The 5,860-nt window shown below is 38.0% G+C and overlaps 1 pseudogene; it reads left to right on the top strand.

The window, feature by feature from the left end:
* Positions 1 to 3,700: 3,700 nt before the first annotated feature.
* LOC140514195 (glyceraldehyde-3-phosphate dehydrogenase-like) lies at positions 3,701 to 4,791 on the top strand (annotated as a pseudogene).
* Positions 4,792 to 5,860: the final 1,069 nt, after the last annotated feature.

Raw genomic sequence — 5,860 nt, 5'->3', positions numbered from 1 at the left:
TCTTAAATTTCATGATTCTTTGAATCCCAGAGAGATTAAAAGATTTAAAGAAGTTTAAAGTTAAAAGGACCACTGTCACAAAACCAGTGAGTCAAAACCAGGTATTCAAACATGGCTCCTTGACTCCAAATTCAGTGCTCTTTCCACCACGACCCTATTACTACTGAAAAGTGAATCTTTTCATGCTAAAAAATTTCTACTCTTCATTGAATCTTAGGGATTTTAAATTTTGATATAAATTAACACATGCATGCAACTGATTGACATAAAAAAGCAATGTTTTAAAATATTGGGATATAGAAGACCTTGCCTATGGTGCCTGACTGGTCATCAAAAATTATATTCTACCATTATATAGTGGAAATCAAGGTGAACAGCATATATTACACAAACATCTGGGATGCATGGCATAGCCTACCTAAGCAGTGATTGTCAGGTAATTCAGCAATGATAAAGGGAGCTAGAGACCAGGAGCCAAAGACATCAGTTGTAATCAAGCACTGAAAAATGTTGGTGCCAAACTGATAACTAAGAATTGATGTCAAGGATGCCAGCACTGGAAAAGGAACCAGGGATGAATGTTGAGAGCATCAAAGCCTGAGCAAAAGGTTAAGAGAGAGGCTCAGTAGGTAAATCAGAGAAAACAAACCATGCTGAAATAATAATAGCAACATCTGGCATTTAAATAGTTCTTTAAGATTTCCAAAGTGCTTTATATTTATCATCTAATTTGTTCCTTACAAAACCGAAAAAGTAATTGCTTATTATTACCTTTATTCTACAGATGAGGAAGCAGACCTAGAGAAATTAAGTTAACTTGCCCAGGATCACACAGCTAGTGACTGAGGCAGGATTCCAACTCAAGTCTTCTGACTCCAAGGCTGGCACGTTGATGTCTCACATAGATGACAAGCACAAGAATAGGTTATGCATGCAGGCAACTTGAAAACATGGACAAGGAAGGGAAGACAGGTTGTTGTTCAACAGTTCAGTCATTTTAGTCATGTCTAACTTTGTCACCTTCTTTGGTGCTTTCTTGGCAGTGAAACCAGAATGCTTGTCATTTCCTTCTCCAGCTCATTTTACAGATAAGGCAAGCAGGATTGAGTAACTTGCCCAGGGTGGTATAGCTAATAAGTGAAATGAAGCTGGATCTCAGTTCAAGTCTTCTTGACTCTAGGGTCAGTGCTCTATCCACTGTGAGCCAGCCAGAACTATTGTACAACTTCTAAATGCTAAGTTAATAATTAGGTCCCCCTTGTACTTCTTCTTGCTAGGATTCAGAAACTAAACTTGTAAATATAGGTGCTGAGAGGTACACACACACCTACTATGGCACCTTCTGCACATTTTCCCTCAAGTGAACGTTGTGATATTATTGGCATAGGTCACCTCCAGTGAGAAAATTCCCTCTGCCAATGCAGATATCCATTTACTCTGTAACTTATAATCTTACACTAAGAAGTTAAAAGACTTGCCCAGGGGTCACACACAATTATGTATCCATAAACTCTAGTGTTCCTGACCCCAAGGGCAGCACTCCATCTATACAACACTGCCTCTCAGCTTTCTATGGAGTATGTGCTTCAGCATTATGTCTTGTATCAAACTGTCAGTTATTCCTACAATTATATTTGCATTCATACTGATTATGCCCCAGATAGTTGACATTTTCCATTGCTAACTTCATCTGCAGTATTTTCCATATGATCAACTGTACATTATGTCCATGACACTTTAACCCTTACCTTACCTTTTAAGTGTTTTTTTAATCTGTGGTCATACTTTCCTAATAATAATTATAATAATAATAATTAGTATTTATATAGCACTTACTATGTGCTAGGCACAGTGCTAAATACTTCACAATTATTTTCTCATTTGATCATCACAATAATCTTTTGGAGGTAGGTACTATTATCATTCCCATTTTTAAAAAGAGGATTGAGAAATTCACTGTACAAAATGACATAGGAAAATAGGATTCAGGTTATTGGTTACAAGAACTGTAATGATTTTACATATATGCAGTGACATTAAGGTACAGCCAGTCATAACAAAAAAAAATGAAACTTGTGGAGTGTTGGACAGATTTGATATAAAGTTTATACCCTAAGAACTAGATGGAAGCAACAACTTCTAAGATTAACATCAGAAGAAGCCATCGGTTGAAACTGTTTGAGTTTTGATCATCTAAGGGGAATATTTACCTTGTTAGTGATTTTCATAGGGACATTAAGAAGAAGATGAAATGTAAAACCGAGTAGGTGAACAAGTAACATCTAATATAATACCATGCATGCTGGGTGATGCACTTGGCTTAACACTATGAAGGTTTCCCTAGGTGTCCTAAAGAGATTGAAGAAACTTTATTAAGTGCAAAAGAAAGACTTCTAGCTGACAAGCACAGGAAATGTATTGGACTTATTTCAGGTCCCTCTGTGAGTAAGATAACTCAGTACAGACTGCACTATGATTTGTCTCATTCCTGGTGTGGTATTAGACTATTTGGATAGATTTATTCACTAAAAGTATTTCACTCAAAGGTAAATGTGTTGTGATATATTGTCTCTTGCCATGTCTAAAATAAGAAATTAAATAATATGTCTCTTTCTAAAGGGGCATATGTTAAAGAACTGATTTATTAAAGACTCTATCAGAAACCATATCTTATGTTCATTTGTCTAAACACTTGCATCCATTTTTGAGTTACTTTCTTAAAAAAATGATACGATATATAAAAGAGACATACAAATAACACATGATTTATTATAGCCCAATTTTCTAGAGAAGGAAAAAAAACCCAAAGCTTGGCCATTCCACTTTTCCCCTTTTCACCTCATTCACATGTAGTGCTGCCTTGGCAACTTTACCAGAGTAAACTTACTGCTCCCTTAGAACCTGCAGGAATTGTAGAATATATTTAGTACAATGGGACTCTATCTTTGTCAACTTGATGCTTTAGAGCTCATCATGAAAGCTCGTAAGGAGTGAACTCATCAGTCTCTCCATTTTGAAATTAGCTGTTAGTTGTTCTTTTGTCTTTCTTACTGAATCATAGATTTAGATCTAGAAGGGACCTGAGAGGTCAGCTATTCCAACATTCTCCTTTTACTGATAAGGAAACAAACCCAGAGAGGTTAGTCACACTGGAAGGAAGTAACAGAGCCAGGATTTGAACCTAGGCCTTCTAATTCCAAATTTAGTGTCTTTTTCCTCATTATACCATGCTGCTGGATTATCATCCTATATACAAACTTACTGTGTGAATGTCCTTCAATTAATCATCAAATGTTTATTGACTGCCTACTTTACTGCAAGAAAGGATACTGGCTACAGGGGATACAAAGGCAAAAGTTAAATTACTGCCTTCAAAGAGCTCATAGTCTAATCAAGATTGCTAAAATGTAATCAAACAATTAAATAAACAGCACTTATTAAATGTCTAGTAGGAGTTGTTCATTATGTTAATCATCAGGGCTACAAAGAAAGGTGTGAAGCATTCCTTGTTCTCAAAGAACTCACAGTTTAATGGCTGAGACTGTGCAAATACCTATGTACAAATAAGATCTATACAAGATAAATCAGATCATATAAATAGTGAGAAGGCACTGGTATCAAGATTCTTGCAGAAGGCTTTCGGCTTTTCTCCCAAGCTTGATGCCAGGATCTGCTACTTCAGTCGCATCCCAGAAACAAGATGGTGAAGGTTGGAGTCAATGGATTTGGCCATACTGGACACCTGGTGACCAGGGCTGCATTCACCTAGGTGGAGTAGATATCGTGACCATCAATGACCCCTTCATTGATCTCAACTACATGGCTTATATGTTTCAATATGACTCCACCAACAGCAAGTTCAAGGGCACTGTCAAGGCTGAAAATGGGAAGCTGGTGATTGATGGAAAAGTCATTACCATCTTCCAGGAGAGGGATCCCACCAATATCAAATGGGAAGATGCTGGAGCCGAGTATCTTGTAGAGTCCACTAGAGTCTTTACCACCATGGAAAAGGCTAGGGCTCACTTGAAGGGTGAAGCCAAGAGGGTCATCATCTCTGCCCCTTCTGCTGATGCCCCAGTGTTCGTGATGGGAATAAACCATGAGAAATATGATAATTCCCTTAAGATTGACAGTAATGCTTCCTGCATTACCAGCTGCTTGGCCCCCTTGGCCAAAGTCATTCATGACAACTTTGGCATTGTGGAAGGACTCATAACTACAGTCCATGCCATTACTGTTACCCAGAAGACAGTAGATGGCCCCTCTTATAAGCTGTGGTGTGATGGGCGTGGTGCTGCCCAAAACATCATCCCTGCTTCCACTGGTGCTGCTAAGGCTTTAGGCAAGTTCATACCTGAGCTGAATGGAAAGCTCACAGGCATGGCTTTTCATGTTCCTACTCCCAAAGTATCTATTGTGGATCTGACCTGCTGCCTGGAGAAACCTGCCAAATGTGATGATATCAAGAAAGTGGTGAAGCAGGCATCAGAGGGACCCTCTACACAGAGGACCAGGTTGTATCCTGTTATTTTAACAGCAACACCCACTCTTCCACCTTTGATGCTGGTGTTGGTATTGTCCTCAATGACCATTTTGTCAAGCTCATTTCTTGGTATGACAATGAGTATGGTTACAGCAACCGAGTAGACCCACTCTTCCACCTTTGATGCTGGTGTTGGTATTGTCCTCAATGACCATTTTGTCAAGCTCATTTCTTGGTATGACAATGAGTATGGTTACAGCAACCGAGTAGAGGACTTCATGGTCTACATGGCCTCCAAGGAGTAAAGCAGAAAGCTATGGATCTTCATCCCCAGTCAAAAAAGGAGTTCCACCACTGGGGAGCCTACATTCCTAACTTATGTTCCTGTACTGGGAATACCATGTCCTATTCACATCCTTGTTCCAATATACCCCTGTAGTAGGGGGGAGAAGCCTAGAGTCCTGTATTGTGTACCACCAATAACGTCACCACATTCAGTGCAAAAAAAAAAGATTCTTGCAGAAGATAAGACTTTAGGGATAGCATGGTGGTGCAGTGGATAGAGCATGAGTCAAGAGGATTTGTGTTCAAATCCAGCCTCAGACACTTGACACTAACTGTGTGATCCTGGCAAGCCACTTAACCCTAACTGCCTCTCAAAAGGAAAAAAAAGATGAGACTTTAGCTGAGACTCAAAGAAAGCTAGGGAATCTAATAGGTAGAGATATGAGGAAGGAGAGAACTCCAGGAATGGGGAACATTTGGTGAAAACACTTGGTAATTAATTAATTTTAGGTTCTTTAAGTATATCATCATATCATCTGCCAAAAGTGAAAGTTTTGCTTTTTTGTTTGCCTATAGATATTCTATCAAGGTCTTTTTCTTACCTTATTGCTATAGTCAGCATTTAGGATATCATATTAAATAAAAGCAGTAACGGTGGCCATCCATGTTTCAGTCCTTAATATACTGGAAAGATATCTCGTTGGCATGTTATAGATAATAGTAGCTCTTAGTTTTAGCTATATACTGCTTATCATTTTAAGGAACAGTTCATTTATTCCTTTGTTTTCTAGTGTGTTTTTTACAGAAATGGATTTTGTATTTTGTCAAAAGCTTTTTATGCATCTATTGATATAATTGCGTAATTTTTGTTGGTTTTGTTATTAATACAGTTAATCAAGTTCATAGCTTTTCTAGTACTAAACCACCCTGAATTCATGGTATAAATCCAACCTGCTCATAGTATTCAAGCTTTATCCTATGTTGCTTTAGTCTCTTTGCTAATATTTTATTTAATGTTTTTGCAACTGTGTTCATTAGGGATATTGGTCTATAGTTTTATTCTTCAAAACAAATGTTATAGCTAGACTA

The sequence above is a fragment of the Notamacropus eugenii genome, chromosome 7 (assembly GCF_028372415.1).
Source record: "Notamacropus eugenii isolate mMacEug1 chromosome 7, mMacEug1.pri_v2, whole genome shotgun sequence".
In the NCBI taxonomy this organism is placed as follows: domain Eukaryota; kingdom Metazoa; phylum Chordata; class Mammalia; order Diprotodontia; family Macropodidae; genus Notamacropus; species Notamacropus eugenii.
Note: the sequence above shows the minus strand (reverse complement) of the source record. Positions and strands in the feature narration are given on the sequence as shown.